This window comes from Anthonomus grandis, chromosome 6, assembly GCF_022605725.1.
Source record: "Anthonomus grandis grandis chromosome 6, icAntGran1.3, whole genome shotgun sequence".
NCBI classification, from domain to species: Eukaryota; Metazoa; Arthropoda; class Insecta; order Coleoptera; family Curculionidae; genus Anthonomus; species Anthonomus grandis.
In genome coordinates, this window is record NC_065551.1 from 21,287,724 (window position 1) to 21,308,537 (window position 20,814).

At 28.5% G+C, this 20,814-nt stretch overlaps 1 protein-coding gene and 2 non-coding genes across 6 annotated transcripts in view; 2 read left to right on the plus strand and 1 right to left on the minus strand.

Annotated features, from left to right (window-relative positions):
- The window catches only part of LOC126737802 (apoptosis-stimulating of p53 protein 1), a 413,921-nt gene that overhangs the window by 277,319 nt on the left and 115,788 nt on the right, over positions 1-20,814 (minus strand). The gene's annotated exons all lie outside the window — the stretch shown is intronic.
- Positions 821-893, plus strand: Trnar-acg (transfer RNA arginine (anticodon ACG)). The gene has a single exon. It is a non-coding gene; the product is annotated as a tRNA-Arg (tRNA).
- Positions 4,984-5,056, plus strand: Trnar-acg (transfer RNA arginine (anticodon ACG)). The gene has a single exon. It is a non-coding gene; the product is annotated as a tRNA-Arg (tRNA).

Sequence of the window (20,814 nt, forward strand, 5' to 3'; positions counted from 1 at the left end):
GTAATGTCTCTGCAAGAAATACTTCTTTTACATTCCCTTATTTAGTAAAATCTGATATACATTTTATTTTAAATTTCAAGCCTTATTGCTATAGTTTTAAATCTATAAATCAAGATGTTTCTAATGACTGTCTTATTATAATTACAACTAAATAATGGTACCAGTCGGCATTTCTCAGGCACGAGAACATTAATGAAAAAAAATAATAATAAAAGATCAAAATGGCGGAGTTTAAAGGCATATTGTTTCAGCCGACCATAAATAATGTTACCGAGCGGAGATATGAATTGGAGGCAGATAGTTTTCCGCATTTTAGGGCATAATTAAAAGTAATGGTGTGACTGCTATTGTTTTGCAATCGTGCAGGAAAGCATGGGCGTTTAAGAGAGTAGAAATAAAATAAAAAGCTTTTTACTATTAAACTTTTAGGTTTAAATAAAGCGTTTATTATGAGGAATATAAAGAACTTTTAACAAGTTTATTTTAGTATGGTTATTTTAGGATAATGAAGAATTTGCAGTCGCGTCCATTTAAGTTATGCCTAAAAATTTATAATTATTTTTATAAATAATGTGGACCTAATGAGGGACTTAATAAAAATATTTAATATAGCTTATCTATTTAATGTTAATTCTTATTTAAAAAAAGTTCAAAACAACTTTATTTGCCACCAGATATACAACTAATATAAATAGACCTAAATTTTAATGTTCTTTATATTATACGTTAATATTTAGGTCAAAATTGACGAGTTTATTGGGAGTCATCTATTTTTAAGCCTAATATAATAGTAATTTTAGAATATTTGCAAAAGGTGTATGGTCCTGTGGCGCAACGGATAACGCGTCTGACTACGGATCAGAAGATTCCAGGTTCGAATCCTGGCAGGATCGCTAATTTTTTGAGTGAATTGGTCCAAAGGTAAAGAAAAATTAGTCTTAAAGTAAGCGTTTAATTAGGATTAAGTTAAGTTTTAAATTAAAGATCTTAATAAAAAAATATTTGCTTTATTTAAACTGAAGTTAATAATATTTTTCTGAAGTGTCTGACTGATGAACTAAAATATTAATATTTCAATTTTAAATTATAGTTTTGTGATTTTTTTGTTTTCTTTTTTGTCCCTTTATTTACTTCTCTTTAGTAGCCGACTTTTTTTCTTATAATTATTGATTGTTTTTAAATCTTATAAAAACTTCTTAGAATATTTGCAGTAAAAAGCAATAATTTTCAAATAAAATTATTATTTAATTATTGATAAATTACTTATTGGAGTTTTTGAATAAACAAAATATTTTAGAGACTACAGTTTGTTTTATGAAACCACCAAGAATTAATTTAATAGTTTAAAGGTGTAATATTAGTATCTAATAATTAGTATTTTTAGATATTTAAGTTATATTACAAAAAACATTTTATCATATTTTTAAAACTTTTTAAATTAGAAATTAAGATTAGCTGTAGATCTCTATTTTAAGATATATTTTATACTATTATTACTTGATCATTATTTATTACTATAGGGCAGTATATTGGGTACGTAAAACTATAAAATGAATAGGTATTTAACTATATAGTATGAACTTCCGATTTTAAATAATTTTAAACAGAATGAAATAAAAGTTCAGTTTAATTAAATAATATCTAATGTATACACTATATAAATAATCTAACTTAAACTAATATAAACTGTGACAGGATTTCAGAATTAATTAATAAAAAATAGCCATCTTGTCAGAATTTGAACGAGAAGTCTTCTAATTTTTAATCATATTCATTATATGAATCAAATACAATAACTTGTTTTAAATAGATAAATAATATATTTTTTTAAATTATTTCTATATATTGTCAACTTTATAGTAGTATGATAAAATTTGTTTAAAAATGCGATAAGGCAAACACATATAAATATTTGGCAAATAAGATTATTAGACAGAAAACAAATAATCTGTTTAATAACTAAACAGGTTCGGAAATACAATATATTATACATTATGCATTATATTACAAGTTGCATTAAACACACTGTTAGTTATATAATTATGTTTTAAATCATCTATCTTGTTATATCATTTTATACCGCAATAATAGATACAGAATAAGAAGGTATTATGTATTAGAATTTAATTGTATTAGAATTTAGAGGATAAATTCACAAATAATAAGTGTTGCTTGTCTGTAATATTTAATTTTTAACTTTTAGGCAGTAGACGAGAAAAGTTCTATTAAAATTGTAGGAAGGCAAGGGAAATCAGGCGAGTTGGCTAAAACAAGTTTACACAGACAGAAAAAGCAAAGAAGAAAGGAAGATAAAAAAAAAAAAAATCTTTTCACGATTTGTAATGCAAAAGGTATTATACTTTTAGTTTGTCTTTCATTAGTTTTCCGTTAGCAGCAAATATTCCAGCTACCGTAACACGGAACAAAAGCTTCCAATTATTTCCTCGCCCTAACTCATGTTTTTCTGTTAATACTCTTAGAAGCGTGAGAATAAATAGATCAAGCCTTTTATCTTTTTATTCATTCAGTCAGCATTCAGAAGATTCAACTCCTGTATTAACATCTTCAGTACTACATCTTCTACATCAGGAGGGAATGGAAGAAATAGTAAACAGCATTACCAAAGACTGTTTATTTTAAATAAAGTAGCTTTTTTATATAAGGCATTTTAAGAAATTTCTTTTATATATCCTTATAAGTTCAATTTATTTTTTACTTTTCCCTAGTATTTACTAATGGCCTGGATTACATCTTCTTCTGGATTATATTATATTTTACATCATTATGATTTAACTCCTGACTAATTTTTGTGAGGCTCACTCCTGAGGCATTTATTCCTTAATACTTGTAACAGAATCTTTCGATAAGTTCATAAAAAAATAGTCATCCTGCCAGAACTTAAACGTGGAATTTTCTGATTTATAGAAAAAGAAGATATTCCGAAGCGTTATCTGCACCATATAAAAGGTGTTTCAATAAGAGCGCAATATTTCAGTGTTCAAGAAAATATGATTTTCTGTAGCATAATATTGATTGGTTTTAAAAAATATACATTTGGGAATTTTGAATAAAATAAAATATCTTGATCACGGCTTTGTTGGCATGCGAACTCTTTTGACGAATTTTTAAATAACCTTCTTATATACATGTAGTAGTACTTCATCGATAAAGCGTCTACTCTAGGCTTTCAATGCTTCTATAGCTGCAAGCTTATTGGCATAATCCTGTGACTTCAGATAACCCTACAGCCATAAGTCTAAAGGCGTTAAATCGTAAGAACGTAGAGCCCAATTCTGGCCACCAAATTGGGAAATAACACGACTACGAGCAAACTCGTGAAAGATCCTCAAAGTTTCACGAGCGGAATGATATCTGGCACCGTCCTGCTGAAACCACATTTCGTCAAGATCAATAGCTTTCAAATGAAGAAGAAGAAACTGCATTACCATAGCACGATAACGTTCGCCAATCATGCTACCGTAACTTCTTCGTTTTCCAAGAAAAACGGATCAATTATTTTTTCAGACCGTAAGTTAAACGATACGTTGTGGATGTATTCGAAACCGCAAATGTGACGGTTTTATTATTTAACGAAGTCATCGAGGTGAAAATGGAAGGTCCATTAATGAAAATAATTTTGTTTGCAAAACAGGTTGTTCAAAAATCCAATTGCTCTGGTCACAAAAGTTGTTAGGTCAGTTAGATTTTATAGGCATGCAGCTGCCTGTAAATGCTCAAAGTGCCATGATGTTTTGTTCTAAACGACCTCTACGAGCTCGTATCGTGTGTTTAACGTTATTAATCGAACCAGTACCTCTGAATTTATTAGTTATTCTTTTCACAGTAGATTAATTAGGCACAATAATCGATCGGACATTAAACATACCTTACAAATAGGACTAATTTCCCTATTTATAAAGTGCAACTATGTACTAAAATTTTTGATCAAAAAATTTGACAATCAGGATACGTTGTTCTACCGTATAATTTTTTATATTTACTATTTCCGATCTATCAATTTTCGATCTGCTACATTATAATCATGTGATATGATAACTGTCAAACGTCGTGCGCAAATCAAACCTTACTTTATGGAAACACTCTTTACACTAACTACTTTTACATAGAAGCTTGAATTATTACAATTCTATTTCTGTATATGATCAACTTAAATAGATTTTTATTTATTTCGTGGTCATCTCTTTTTAATTAGATATTTAAAGACATTAATTAAGATCAATTAAGTTTAAAGACGCTAATTCTTGTAGGTTATATTCTTTTTCCAAATATTTACTGAAATGCTGCATTATATTATTTAGGCCTTTTTGTATTTTATTACAAATAATTTAAAACCATTTTCAGGCAATTTAAGAGCATTTTATAATTTCATAACACTTTATACGATCTTTCATTTTTAGTAGGTATTTAAGTCCTAACTTATTTCTTTTAAGCTCAAGTTTATTTCTTTCAGATTTCAAGCCATTAATTACTGTTACCTAGAGAAATGAAATATCAGTTATAATTCTATATTTTTCAGATACTTGAAAAAAATTTTATTTAAAATACTTTTTTTAACAACTACAGACCCTTGCAAAGGTTCTTATTTAATCATGTATTCCACTTTTTCAGTCAACTTATATAAAGTCCAAGTTTAATACTTCCAGCCATTTGTAATTTTTTTTATTTAGTTAGTGATATTTCCTTACTGATATTTTCTCGTACACAAAGCAGTTTTTACATTTTTATCCTAGAAAATATATTACTTTAAATAATTATTTGTTATTTTACTATACAGAAATGTTCAAAAAAATTAAAATCTGTCCAGACTGGGAAAAGACGTCCAGATTACAAATCCAAATTTTAACTTACTTTTTAAGAAAAAAAAATAACACCCCCTGTCAAATTCTGACTATATCTAAATGTATATTGAGCTATTTTTAAAACTATTTTAATCGTATTTTTAGAGTAGTTATTCAGGTATATGGTCCTGTGGCGCAACGGATAACGCGTCTGACTACGGATCAGAAGATTCCAGGTTCGAATCCTGGCAGGATCGCTTGATTTTTTAATAAGTTATTTTAATTGGCATTTTTTCACTTATTACTAAACAGTATACTAAAATAGCTAGAAGGAAAAAAATATATATACAATTGCTATATACTGTTAGATTGCCTCATGTTTTATAGTTTTACATAAGAAATACGCAATGTACCCTATAGTAAATAACGGTAAAGCCATAACAGCAGAAATTACAAGTAAAAATAGACGTTTATTAACAGCAAACGGTAGTTGGTGGCTACTTATAAATTACGTATTATTATAAACGCTTATTATTAAAGATGAACGGAAGCGCATATGCGGTAATTTTTAAGATGGGACGGAGGCCGAAGAAAGAGGACGCATATTTGCATTTTTTTAATTCGTCAAGGATGTATAAATAATATACCGTTCTTTAACACCTCGAGGCCATACTACCTTTCCGGAATTAAATTTAAAATAATATCTTAGCGTAAGATTTCCTAAGTAGGATAAAATTTGCTAGGGAATGATATAATCCATCCAACCATAGTGTATGAATAGATTTCCAGGGGTTTGCTCTAAACGTTCGTAGGATTTACGCCTATTTGGAATTAGATTTCCGGAACATTGAAATGACATATCCAACGTTCGACACATCAGATCAATTCAAGATTTAATCAAGTTTATATATAGTATTGTTATTGATTTTGACTTAGATAGGGCCAAAGAAACTGGTTAACTGTTCTTCTAGTTAAAACGAATAAACTCTTAGATTACAACATTTGTACAAGTAGCTATAAGGGCCTTGCCAGGCATGCTTTTTTTAAACTTTTTCTCGTATATTCCTTACAATTATGTAAAAAAAAAATATTATGTTAAGACTATCCTTTATGTTATTTCAAAGTGAGATGGAGATAGAAGTACAAGCTTTTTTACTCTCTTTAAACATTTATTATTCTCTTTTATATCTATATAAAAATACTAAAACTGTTTTCTATCTTTTCTAGGTATAAGTACTTTCTTGTTAGATTCAGGTCTTCCGTATTTTTTCTAGCCATGATTGAAGCCTCGTGTACTAGGTGGCATAGCAACCATGTATCAAGCTCTAATTTTCTTGAATTTCGAAGTTTTTTAAATTTTTGATAAGCTATGATTCTGCCTAATTTAAATTAAAAAAAAATTACTTCCAGTTTAACCGGAAGTAACCACAACTTTCTTATTTTTTATGGAACACTGTATATGTTTTTACGCCATTCGCTGCTCTTGTTTTCTTCTCAGGGTCATATTTTAATTTTAAAGCATCTGATATTTATTATCTTTGTATCTAGTTAAGATATAATATTTTATTGTAAATTGGGCAAATAAATGATTTATTAGTATTATTATTATTATTATTATTATTATTATTATATTACAAATAAAAATTCAATTGACAAATGACAGTTAAAAGTAATTTTAATGTAAATCATCTAGATGGCTATAGACACTGAGTTGTTTTAGTTAAGTGTGCTGGTATTTAGAAATTGTGGACATACGTGTATCTAATTAATTCACTGATTTTACTTGAATGATTTTTTTTCAAAAAACGTTTTTTATTTCTTTATATGATTTAATAACTTGCATTAACATACATAAAATGCATTTAGTTTTTCTTAGTTATAACATTTTAAAAATATAAAATAATTAAAAATTATCATCTAAAAAGTAGAGCCATAATCCTTGTTTTTTTTTAAGACTAGTTTATAAGCTCGGTAATCGTAAAAGGCAAATTGCGTATAATTCTTCTAATTATTTTTTTAAGTACTGTCAAATACGCCAAAATTAGCGAATAGAAGCATTGTTTGCAATTCGCGTTTCGAAATTCGCAAGCGTATGAACTGAGCTTAAGGATTCTCGTATGGTAAATTGCCTAATGAATTATGTGGAGTTATGTTGGTTTAGAGCCTTCTCAAGATGGCGGCAATATTTGAACTTAGTAGGACATAAAATAAAACAAATGAAATACTATTAGATAGCAAATACCATTCTTAAGGTAAAAATATTTATCCGTTGTTGAAATTTTAACTTTTGAAAATTGCCTATCAAACAATTATTTTGGAAAACTCCAAGAGTAATTTAGGACAAACTCACACCCACCCAAAAATGAATGTTTATTGAAAATAGAGAATAAACAGTGAACGTCTTGGCACATCCTTAAAGTGATTCAACAATTTCACTGAGATAAACACAAAGTGAAATTGGAGTGAACTGTGAGACAGCTCATCGCATTTTAAAAAAACATAAATTTATATCCTACAAATATTAAATACACCAACATTCATACGAAAAAGATCATGGGAAACGGTTAAATTCTTGTAACTGGTTTCATAATCATTTTAACGAAAACAATAATGTCCAATATAATATTCTTTTTTCCAAAGAGTAATGATTTGCAAACCTGACATTATTTAATCGAAATGAATCGAAATTTCAGAATAATGAGAGATAGTGGTTTTAAAAAACGATTTTCGTTTAACAAGGAAGAAAAACACGTGGCTCTATCATATTTAAGGATGTATTGAATAGGGAAACATACTTAAGTTTTCTCCAAAATTAACTTGAGAATTTTCTCTATAAACTTCCTTTAAATTTCAATCCCTTAACATTAGGTTGGTGATGCTCCGCCACATAACATGAATTATTTAAGGGAACGATTTGGAGAAAATTGTTTAAGCAGCAATGGTCCGATCAGATGGCCAGCAAAATCACCGGATCTTACCTAAATAGATTTTTTTATTTGTGGACATGTTTAATAAAAACTGATAGAGGCGACAAAGAAAAGGTATGGAGGAATATTGGTGGTTAACATTTTTAACAATTACTATGAGAACAACGTCTAACTTGTTTTTGATTATTATTATTGTTTCTATACATAGCTTAGCTTTTTTTTTGTTTTTTATATTTATGCCAAATAGTTTATATTAAAGAATTTAATAAATATAATCTTAAAGCAGTTTCGAATAAAATTTTTACTTTGATTATGCTTTTTACATAGGTAAATACATTCGTATCTGTCAGAGAGAGCACGTCAGGTATGAACAACATACTATTTTTTATTACCGATAGTAAATGCATTTTGAAACGTAATAAAACATTTTATTTAGTGTTTTAATACCTATCCTAGATTTTAAAACATCTAAAGAAATAAAAGCCGATATTTACAAAAAAATAACATTCAAGTAAAAACACTTAATGGTTATTGACAACAATAAAAAAGGGTAATAAAATACAGGCACACTTAGCTAAAATTTGCTAACGCGATGTCTATAGCCATCTAGATGAGTTATAATAAAGTCACCTTTAACTGTCACTTTAAATTTTAACTTGTGATTTGTCGCTAAAAAGAAAATTTTAATGCACAGCATAACAAAATATAGAGAGTTCGATAAAAAAATAAGAAAGTTGTGATTACTTCCAGTTAGATTCATAGCAATCCTTTATATTCATATTTTTTTTAACTTCTGGTTTAACCGGATGTTAAAGAAAATATTTTTTTAATATAAATTAAGTAGAATCATGGCTTATACACGTATCCAAAATTTAAAAAAATATTCAAAACTCAAAGTAGAATTTAATTCAATATTGTTTTTATATATATAAATATAATAATTTTTTATGTTAACTTTTCACTTAATATTAATTGGGCAAAGAGAAAAGAGTTACTAATGCATTTTAGAATTAATTAATTTAGAATTAAAATAAAATTTACTCTTTTTTGCTCTATTAATTAGATCAAAAGTTGTATTATTATGTGAATTTGAGAATGAATAAAACGTTATCGTACACATATTGATTTTCCTTTAAAATGTCCATATGAAGACCATTATGCTGACTGAACAAACTTTATTCAGCATTACTTTCGCGCAAACTTCAAGAAATTATAAAATCAATTTAAAGTTTGTCGGGCTCGGTTCGAACAGTTTTAATCAACGGACGAAGGTTTAGGGGTTTCGGATTAGATAAAGGGTAATTTACACTCGGCCGAGCGTTAGGAACTAAGTGCCTTAAATAATAAAGACATAGAAAAAGTTTCGGTTGGATGACAACGATCCAGTCAAGAGATAATAATGTTTAAACGGGGATTTATACGAGTTTATTTTAGTCGATGTAAATTTTGCCATTAGATGTTTCAAAACTATTAGATTGAGAATATGTTTTAAAACATTTTCCTATTTTTCTTTTTGTAGTACTATAATATAGTCAAATGTACTGAACGACTTAATAATATAGCACAAGGTTTTAGATGCACGATTTTATTTAGAATACTAAGTGTGCAACTCTTTAACCTTTTTTTTCTTTTGGCGCCCTCTCTCTTCGGAGTGTCTTAAGAGTTGTGGTACATGTCGAATTCCAGTCCATTATTTAAAATTCTTTTACTACGAGGTTAATCTTCTACCGACTTCTCCACGCCCCTCTATCATCCCTTTTATATAAATTAAAGGATATGGTATCGATCACTTCTGAGAATTTGACCTAGATAGGACAGCTTCCAGCATTTAACCGTTGATTGAATATTTGGGAAGATACGCAATCCTGTGTTAAAAAGTGTACCCGGTCGACTATCGGATTGCCGTTCAGTTTCGTGCACCGTGTGGTGCTGCCGCGAAGCGTCATATCTAGGAACGATTTATTTTAGCTGTGTGGACTTGGCTTTTGGCTTCTTTGAGTCAGGTTTTCAACGACGCTGGAATCTCCGGTTACGCGGCCGTGTTGGATATTTTTTTAAGATATGGGATGATGCTGCCAATTATGTTTTTATTATTTTTTTTGAACATACAACACGGTGTCATTTATGTGGTGGTCAAGTGATAAGTGATATACTTAAGAGTGGAGGCATATTGAAATTTCTTAAAAGTTAAATTTTATAAACAAATAATTACTTACCAAAATATGTTTTTGAGACAAAAATTAATACAAAAATATATATAAAAAGCTATTTTTACAAAATTACCAACAAAGTTTAATACAAGTTATAATTCCAACAAACGTTGTTTCCTTCATTTTGTGTTCAAGAGGGTGAAGTTTTTAAATAAAAAGCCCGTTGCACTTAATTAACTAAAAACTAATATACAAAAAATATGTGGAACAAATTTTAAGATATAAGTAGGTTTCACGTAAATATTATAAAGAATAATTGAAATAATTCATAAGACTTAATACCGATCATAATATAACTTCTTGATCAATAATTTTTTGTAAAAAGTAACCCATTTTGTCATGTGATTCCATATCTGAAAAATGTGCAGCGTAGTGACATCTGTAAAGTAAGGGGTTGTGAGTGAGGATGTTAATAGAAATTGAAAATAGGCCACATTTTAAGTTTTAAGCGACACAGGAAAATTCTCAATTACCAGTTGTTACAACTATACTTAAAACTATAAAAAGATACCTAGTAACAAAAAAAACATTTTGTTTAAAGACCCCGCATCACGGTTATACAGGACGTCAATAGAGGTGGAATAATTAGAGGAAAGTTGAGCAATATAGTGTCCTTTTATAATAAAATCTAAATACTTCCTAAATTTTGCAAAAAACTGAAATTTGGCAAAATCATTTTATTTTTTTCTCGCGTTATTTCAAAATATATGACAAAAGTATTTATTAAATGAATAAATTATTGTGACCACTTTTTCTCGCCTATACGATGACACCTTTAAAATTTAAAATACGACGTTCTGTCTTTAAAGAGCCATCATCAACTTTGTTTTTCTTTGTCGGCGCTATATTGACCATTTGCAGTTTAACGACGCGGGAATCTTTGCCCGCCCGGCCGTTTTGTTATTTTTTTAAGACAAGGGCGATGATGATAACAGCGCTTTTATTTATTTTGTTATTGCCGATATTTAAATGCGCTGTGATCTCGCATAAATAACTATAAAGATAGTTATAGATAAATGTGGTGGTTACGTAATGTATGAATGTTTGAATAAGGGTGTAACAACACTATAAAATATCGAAAATAGGCCACACTTTAATTTGCAATACAGGGAAACACTTAATTACTAATTCTTAAAACTAGAAAAATTTAATAAGAAAAAAAAACAAATATTTTGTTTAACAGTATGAAGGGTCTCATCGCGGTTATACAGGATGTCCAAAATAAGGATGAGCAATAAATGGTTTAATTAGGCGAAAGTTGCGCAATATAAATGCAATGATTGAATAAATGCAATCTAAAAATTGGAAAAATGCCAAATACTTCCTAATATTCAGGAAAAAGGTGAAATTTGGCAAAATGGTTTTTTTATTTTTTTCTGGCGTTATTTGAAAATATAAAATAAAATCATTTATACATTGTTGTAAACGCTTTCTCTCATTTACAAGTTAACATCTTTAACTTTTAAATACGACGTTTAATAACTCTTAAATCCTTCTTTAGAGAGTCATAATCAACTTTTTTTCTTCTTGTCGACTCCATGTTGGCCACTTGCAGTTTTGAATAACCCTTTTACAACAAGAATTACTTTTTCAACGAGGTAATTTCTAGTGAGTAGTTGGAATCATCCCTATTAAATATTATATACCTCTCTCTCTTTTAAATACAATTTCGAATTTCAAAAAATTCAAAACATACTTTATTCATAAATACATGGTACCTACTTGTTGACATGGTACTTCTATGATATAAAATAGGCACATTAATCGACATATTACTAACACATAATTTAAAAACAATACACAATAGTGGCTTCAACATACTAGTATAAACACAAAATGTATTTTCAATTTCAAAGCAAGACGACTTAAAAATTTTTTAGAGTAACATCACAAATTCTAACCTTTACATCTTTACTAAAAACTAATTATATACGAATGGCCTGTTCCTAACTATCTTAAAAAAATTCTAATGCTATAAAAATACTTGCTTTTAAGAAGTTTCGTTAAGAACTTTTTAAAGCGAGGAGAACTTCTAGAGACTTTTATGACATTTGGAAAATGATTAAAAATTTTTATGCTCAAGTAAATAAGAGAATTCTTAGTTCACTTTTCGGGATGGGCATTGGAATATTGTATTCTTTTCTGATATTATAACGTTTTAAGGAGCCATTATTTTGAAGATACAATTTATATTTTTTATATATTAGGCAAGCAGACTCAACAATAAACAAGCAACACAAGGAAAGTATCTTTAAATAGGGGTCTGCATGTCCTGTGGAGATTTATGACACATATATTTAATGGCTCGTTTTTTAAAAACAAACATCGAGTCAAAAAGCCGTTTACTAATGCAACTCCAAAATGTTATTCTATACTGTAGGTATTTTTGTATGAAAGTAAGTTCCAACTTTTGACAAAAAAAAATAGACCGTTTTTGCAGATATCAATCTCAGTTCATTTAAAACCACTCTAACAGCATAACATCGTCTAGCCAGTTTTTGCCTCCTGACATATCTCCATAAAACTTACGTTTATGATCGATAACAATTCGAAGAAATCTGTTAAAATTATTCACTTCCAATTCTTTCTGGTGAATCATGAACTGCTCTGAACATAAAAACTTAACAATTTAGTCTTATCTATGTTTAAAGACAACAAATTAGCATCAAATCACTGTTTAATCATTAATAAATCTTTAGAAATTGTTTTTGTTAATGTGCTTTTATTATTGTCTGCCCATAAGATAGTGGTGTCATCTGCAAAAATAGTGAAGAATCCTCTTATCTGGAGAAACGCCAGGTCATTTATATACAATAGAAATAAAATAGGACCGAGAAACGAACCCTGCTTACTACACAAAGTTCAGACAAACTGCCATTTGGCCAAACAAACTTTTTTCTGTCTAACAAAACAAAATTTTAACCATTCTAGAGCAACTCCCCTAAACCCATATCTAGAAAGCTTATCGAGCAATTTCCATGGTTGACACAGTCAAAGTCTTTAGAGAAGTCGCAGAATACCGCTGCAGCAAAGTGACCTTCTTCAAGCTCAAATATAATCTCTCCAGGAATGAAAACATTACTCGACATTCATTTAATATGTTATTTTTTTAATTAGGAAAGCTAGCATTCGTACTATAACCAGTTTCTCAATAACTTTAAAGGCTTTTTAGGCTTTATTTTTATCTTTTTCATGAATGAATTTCATCATGAAAACAATTATTGAAAATACTTAAAACACTAAAGACCATAAACATAATATATTGATTTAAAATTTTCTTAAAGTAAAAAAAAAGAAAAAGAGAAAATGGCTCTCATAGACATGTAGAGACAGTATTTTTAAGAGTTCGGATTGATTTTTGTAGATAAAATAGATAATTTTCTGTGAGGTTTATAATTAGATTTTTTAAAGATTTTCTAATAAGATTTTGAGATTCCCATATTAGGTTGTTATAAATCAAAGTCTTAATTAATATACGCACACTGATTAATTTTGCCTAAAGGAGCCATCGTCTCACAAACTAAACACATTTACATATATCTATCTATTTGTGATTATGATATCCAAGAAAAATTTTTAACAACTACCAAATTGCAATACGGCAAACACGAACCTGTGCAAAAACTCTCCCACACGACTCGGATGATCGGCCGATTACTAATGAGAAGCGACGGACGAAATTATTTTCGCGCATACTGGAGAGAATCGCCATCTATTTTTCACGCATATTTGCGGTCACGCTTTAGCCCATAAGGTTGCGTATCTTCCCAAATATTCAATCAACGATTTAACTATTGTTATAAGTTCGAGCATGGCCTTTGCTTTATTTTTAGCGCTTTTATTTGTCCGCATGGGATTCGGAGCATATATCCATGTAGCCACATTTCAAATGTCTCAAGATGAGTAATGGTTGCTGCTTTTAAAGTCCAAATCTCGGCCCCATTCAGTAGTATGTACCAGATATGATACTTAATCATTCTCTGGCGAAGTTTTAAATTCATATTATTATTGCAGAAGAGTGGTCTCTTTGAATCCTTTGAAAAGTTGCGCGAATCAACTCGATTCTGCACTGAATTTCTTTATCGAGGTCGAGATGCTTTGTAATGTAACAACCAAGATACTTGAAACAAGGGTTCGACCTTTTAATGATTTGATCATTTATTTGTAGTAAAGCATACGGTTCATCACTGAAAATTAAAGACTTTATTTTAGTGGTATTTATGTTAAGAGCTATTTCTTGTCCCATCACGTTGATCTAGTCTAAAAGACTTAAAAGATTCTGGAGAATATTTTTAATTGCGCTGTCATCGGTATATCAGGTGGTCTTGATGAGTTCGCCATTAACCTTAACTCCTAAATTGAACAACAGTGGAAACAGTATATATCCCTCATACCGAATCTGGCATTCATCGGTTAGTTTTTCATTGACCGAATCCACTGCCTCTATATAGGATCTTCGAAATGCGTATGTTTTTATCATCAACTCCAGTACTGCTTGCATCAGTCTTGCTACCCAGGCCAACCAATGGCTGGCCTAAATAGACTTCTTCTGCTTCAAAAGTGTCGCGATCAACAGAAAACATTTTCCTACAATTCATAGACTCTTTAACCTAAAAAGATCAAATTTTTTGGGGTCTTATTTTTTTTAAATAAGACTCTGAAAAAATTATTTTTTTTTAAAACATTTAAAAAAATCTAAAATATTAAATTACTTTACGTTAAATGAACTTTTTCAAAATTCGCCTTTGGCTCATGCGACAATTTCCATGTATAAAAAAGGGGATTTTACACACGGGTAATATACAACAATTTTTCTACTACAGAAGAAAACGACTCACTTAAACGACTCTACGGTAAAAAACGTCAAAACATTTGTTGACAAACTATAAATTAAATATCAAATAAACGTTAAATTAATTTTTACGGACAATTGCGTAAAAAGTGAAACTTTACACACCCTTAGAAGAAGAAGTGTGTAAAGTGCAAATAAACACTTTACGCACGGTAGTAGAAAAAATATATTTTGCTACGCAACCTTTTTTACAACGAAAATAATACTTTCATAATCATTAGGAGTTTTGATTTGGATCCATTTACCTTATAGTTATTAAATATTCACTATATTCACTATCCATAATCCATCTTATAAAATTCCTGTTAACTGTGGAATATTTCTTTAGACCCATAGAATAAATGTGTTACTGGTTTGCAGTGCGTATAGCGTTTAGCAATTCCACTTTGCCATAAATAACATTTTTCGTATGTTAAACATGCCTTAAAGTTTTTTGCAGAAATAATCACGATTCAAAAACAAAAGTAAAGAATAAAAATTCGGCAATTAAAGAAAATTTGATAACAGTATTTTGGATAAATTCAAAAAATAAATGTAGGGTAGTGACCCAACACTATGATATTTAATAAAAAATATAATAGAATAATTTTTTACCGTCGTGTATAGCAAAAAATAATATAAAAATGTTTATTTTATTTTATAAAATTAATTAAAAATATTTTAATATTTAAATTAAAATAATAATTTAATAAAAATATTTATAAATAATTTCCAAATCGCTAACATAAAAAAAAATCATTTAAAATTTTTGAAAATATATTAGAACCAGATTTTTAAAATTAATACTTAATAAATACTGATTCCACTGGTTATTTATTTCATATTAAACATTAAGTAAAGGTAAAAGAAAATAACTTTTTTTTTAAAAATCGATTAAAGCACTTTAAAATATTTAGTTAAAAATTTATTAATTTTAACACTTTAATTTTCAGATAGGAAATAAATTAAAACATATCTTTAAATGCTTTTTTTAATTAAACATTGATTGTTTTTTTCTTATAGTACCTATCCTTTCGGATATTGGCTCTAATATATCAAAATTGCACCATATTATGTTAACTTTGTTCACTACAGCCCAGAACACCTTAGTTGTACCTATAGCAAACCAGATTCTAAGGTTTTTTAACCAGAAGATTCATCTTTGACCTACACTTCTTGTACTTTTCCGTGTCTGCAATGAGTAAATTAATAAAAAGTTAATTTAAGTTAATAATTGGAATTTTCGTTTCTTCACAGTATTAACCTCCATAACACTATGAGAACCTTGATATTTGTTATGTGGTTTGTCAACAGGATTTTCAATATTATACGATACAGCCATAACTCAAATGCTTCAAATTTTTTTTCGAGCTTTAAGCAAGTGTGCATGCTAGTATATAGGCTGTAATGTATGCTGTTTCCTCATTCTATTGGTTTTTGGTTGATTATTGTTGACAGTAATTAAAGATATATTTGCTTATTATTATTAATTTTGTCTTTTTATTATTATTGTCCAGGCCATATAATTGCGTGCATTATTTTTCCAATAATTTATTTATAGCTTGGCTTTTTTTCAAATATTTTATTCTTAATTCTACTTTAAATAGCTTTTTAGCTTTTAAAAGATCTATGAAGGATGTTTTAGGCAAGTTTGTTTAAGTAGTTTTTCCTATTTTTTCTTGATATTTATATTTATTGTTTTTTGATTCCTTAAACATTTTTTGTTATTTTATTTGTGGTTATCTTCAAAAACGACCGTATCATTTGCATAACATTGATCGTTTTTTCTTCATTCATGAATATTTCTGAATCTGTGTATTCTTATGATTCTCTTAATATGAATGCTGAATTCAACATTTATGGCGAAAGAGTATAAGGCCTGCTTTATGCCCCTCTGTATCTTCATTTTTTCTATTGCCCCGTTTCCAATTCTGAAAACAACTAAATAAAAATAAATACTTCATATTTAAAATTTTTATGTTATAATTACGTGCATTTTTTCAAAACATATTAAAACCAGATATTTAAAATGAAAATATATATTAGGAAATATTGATTCCAGTGGTTATTTATTTCATATTAAACAATTTTTAATTAAACATATTTTTCCTTTTTTTAATATTTTCTATCCCTTTTGGCTGTCGGCTATCAAATATTAAAGTAACGTGATATGTTAGCTTTGTTTACTACAGCCCAAAATACCTCAGTTGGACCTATTATACCAAACCAGGTTCTCATTTTCAGATTTAGATTTTTTATTCATAAAATTTGTCTTCTATTCACACTTTATTTTGTTAGTGCTTTTCCTTGTCTGCAATACGTAAACTCTATTTTCATTTCTTATTACATGTTTTAAATATTGGTATTTTCGGTCCTTTCCAGCATTAACCACTTTTTTTCCTTGGGCATTCGGCTGAGAACCTTGATATTTGTTATGTGGTTTTCAATATTCTACGATATAACGATAACTCGAATGCTTCCATTTCCATCTTTATGGCTTCAGTAAGCGTCCATGCTTCTACCCGGTAAAACAGGATAAAGAATACGTAACAGTGCAAGAGTCTTACCTTGGTGAGCAATGTAATGTGTGAGCTTGTGAATATATGTCTTATCTTACTGAATGCAGTCGTAGCCTGTTTCGTATTTCCTTCAAATGATCCCATGGCTCGTTCACTAGAGTTGCGAGAAAAGCAATAGTGCTCCCTGGTTCTATCGGTCTTTGGTTGATTATAACCTGACAGTTATTAAAGTTATCTTTGCTTATTACCATTATTTTTGTCTTTTTATTATTAACGTCCAGGCCACATATTTGACTGCACTCTGTTATTCTATTCATAATATTTTGTAGCCTTTCTATGTGGTCAACAGAAAACACCGTATCGTTTGCATAACGAATATTATTTATTCTTCTCTTATTATGGATATTTCTGAATCGGTAGAAGAAGCTCTAAGGCTTATGAATTATAATATGAATGTCATATGAACTTAATATGAATAATTAATAAATATTAACCGTTTCTGAAGAGAGTATATAGCCCTGTCTTACATTCTTTAGTATCTTCATTTTCTCTATTGTCTCATTACCGGTTTTGACAAAAACTGATTCAGGTTTCAGTGCAGATTGACTATTATGTTAATGTCACTTCCATCCAAGCCTACATTTTTTAGAATTTTTACAAAAGGTTTATCTTTTAATGATCCAAATTTTGTCAGTTATCTAGTAAGGTTTCAGTTTCGGGATCAGAGAAATAAAATTCCAGTCCATTATTATAATGGACGATTTTAAAGTTTTGAACCTAGTCATAAAAATAAATATAAACATATATGGAAAAAAGGTCTAGGTATAACGTATTTACGTAGTATAATGTAAACATTTAGGTATAACGAATAATATATGAATTACGAAGATTATATTAAAAGAAATATCCATATATGGTCCGTTATCCCTAAATATTTTATTCCATTTATGTTTATATTTCTTTTTATGACTAGATTCAGCATTTTAAAATCGCCTTGAAAAAGCAGAAATTATTTGCAACGTCGGTCATTTTAAGTTAAACTGGAGTTTTATTTCTCTAATCCCGAAACTCAAAATCTCACCAGACAATCTATCAAAAGCCTTCTGGTAGTCAACAAAATCTACAAACAGTCAAACTAGCTTTAGTTGTTTGTTTGCATCACTAAAATATAACTTGGATGCTGTATATGGCTTCTCGTGTTTCTACGGCATCTCCGAAATCGAACTGTGCAGGTGCTATTTGCTCTTCATAGATCCTCTAGATTCTTTTATGTGTGATTTCCAGAAATAGTTTTAGTAGATGGCAAACCAGATTTTTCTTTATTCTAAATACTTAACACTTCTTGGCTTCTAATTTCTTAGGCAAAATGATGTAAGCCACCCGTGCGGAATTTTACGAGAGCTGCATATCTTATTATGCGCATTTGTTAATCGCCTCATGCTGTCTTCATCAAAAAGTTTTAAGAACTCTACATGTATATTATCGGAAATTTCCTTCCTTCATGAGTTTTATTACTGCTCTAAGGATATTTGGTCCTCTATCATTTTTTACTCAGGGAGGTTCGGGTCTTGTGTCATAGAAGTGTTGTTCTATGTATGTTTTCCATATTACCATTCCTAGGATTTTATTAAAAAAATCTTATATAAGGGAGATTAGATATGCACATTGCTCTATAAATAAAAAAATTAAAAAATACTTATTTATATACTATAAAGCTTCATAAGCTGATTATCACTAAAATTATTTGTCAATGTGTAAGATATTTTAATAATATTCAAACCAAATGAATAAATTTTACTTAAGTCAGTAATTAAAATATAGAATAGATTTTCTAGATTTTCCATATATGATTCAAATTCATATATTTACTACCTCCTTAGTATGTTACTACAACATACTAAATTAATTAACTTAAGAATTTAACTGCCTATTTCCTCTAGTATATGAATTATAAAGGATTCATGTATGCAATGCACACTTATAAAGTAATTATGCATTCTGAAACGGATAGAGGACAAACTGCATTAATTGTGGTCATAATTTCATTTGATAGCTGGCGTTTAATGTGAAAATTATATTCTCCCTTTGAACATTATCCTCAGCCCGGTGCCACATTTGATATTCAATGAATATCCTTTTAAAATGTTTTTGTCGTCAACGTTAAATTGTCTCTATCTCATACAGATACATGTGTTTTCTATTACATCGAGATCGAAAAAGAAAAATCGGAAATATATTTTCCGATAATCCTCTTTCTATGGTCTCTGTGCCAATCTATTTTTCTTCCTACGTCTAACAGGTAATGTATTATTCGGGCGGATATATTTCCCGAACCGATGAAAGGCTTGATCAAACGGGCCAGGATATTCATTATAAGAATATCTTTTATTTATTCTTTTTGGGATCTGACGAGGTAGAAAATTAATAATTTTACGACGGATGTGTAGAATATCGTATAGGGTTTAAAATGAAACGATTAATATTCAATAAATTTTGTGCTAAAATGGAATTTTAGTTTTCGGCTTTACACAGAATAATATATAGATAAATAATTTAAACATATTTTGTAATAAATTAACGAATTTAATTCGTATCAAAAAAGTTATTAAATAGTGATAATTATATAGTAATTTAAAAGATAATTGATAATTATTATTAATGTTCAGTTGTATTTGCCTAAATAAAATGGTTATTTATGTGAACCTAATTAAACAATAAATAAGTGTCCTTGCCAACGGCAACCAAAACAATTTTTTATTTTTCCTAATTTATAAATTTAATTTTGCCCGCAGTATTTTATTTAAAATATTAAATATTAAAAAAAAAATATTGATATTATAATTAATAATTGCTTTTTCTTGCCTAAGAAAAGAAAGGTTAATAAAATTTAAGGAACATATAGAAAAGTGTTTTATTATTTTTTAAATATTGGTTTCTTTTCATATAAATTTTATCAGTACCTGCAGTATTCTTTGTTTGTTATTAATAATGACAAGATATTCATATAATAAAAAGTTGCCTTAATTTCCTTAAAGGAAATAAGGGTTTTTGAGATCAAATTAAATTTTTGAATAATCTAATTATTTTAAGAGATTTTTCCGTTAATTTTAAGTATTAATTTTTTTTTATTTGCTATATTTACAGTTGTAAAAGGCACTCGGTACAATAATTATATGTAAAAATAAACAAATTCTTTATAAAAAAATTTATTAAAAATTTAATGATGCTCGCAGTAGCTTTTTTCTTATGGATAAAAGAACATTTTTCATATATCATTAGGTTATGCATAAAATTATAGAAAAAAATACTACATTCTAAATTTTATGTAAAAAAATATTGGCTTAACCAGTACAATTTTGGTTCAAGGGTTATTTTTAACATTAAATTATTTAGTTTTTGTGATCAATAATTTAATTCATTTTAATAAATAAACTAGTAAAATTATCTTTCAAGGATTTTTTTTTAAATTATTAAAACGTCCACACATTTAAAATATATATACTAACTCTGCTCCTTACATATTCATAC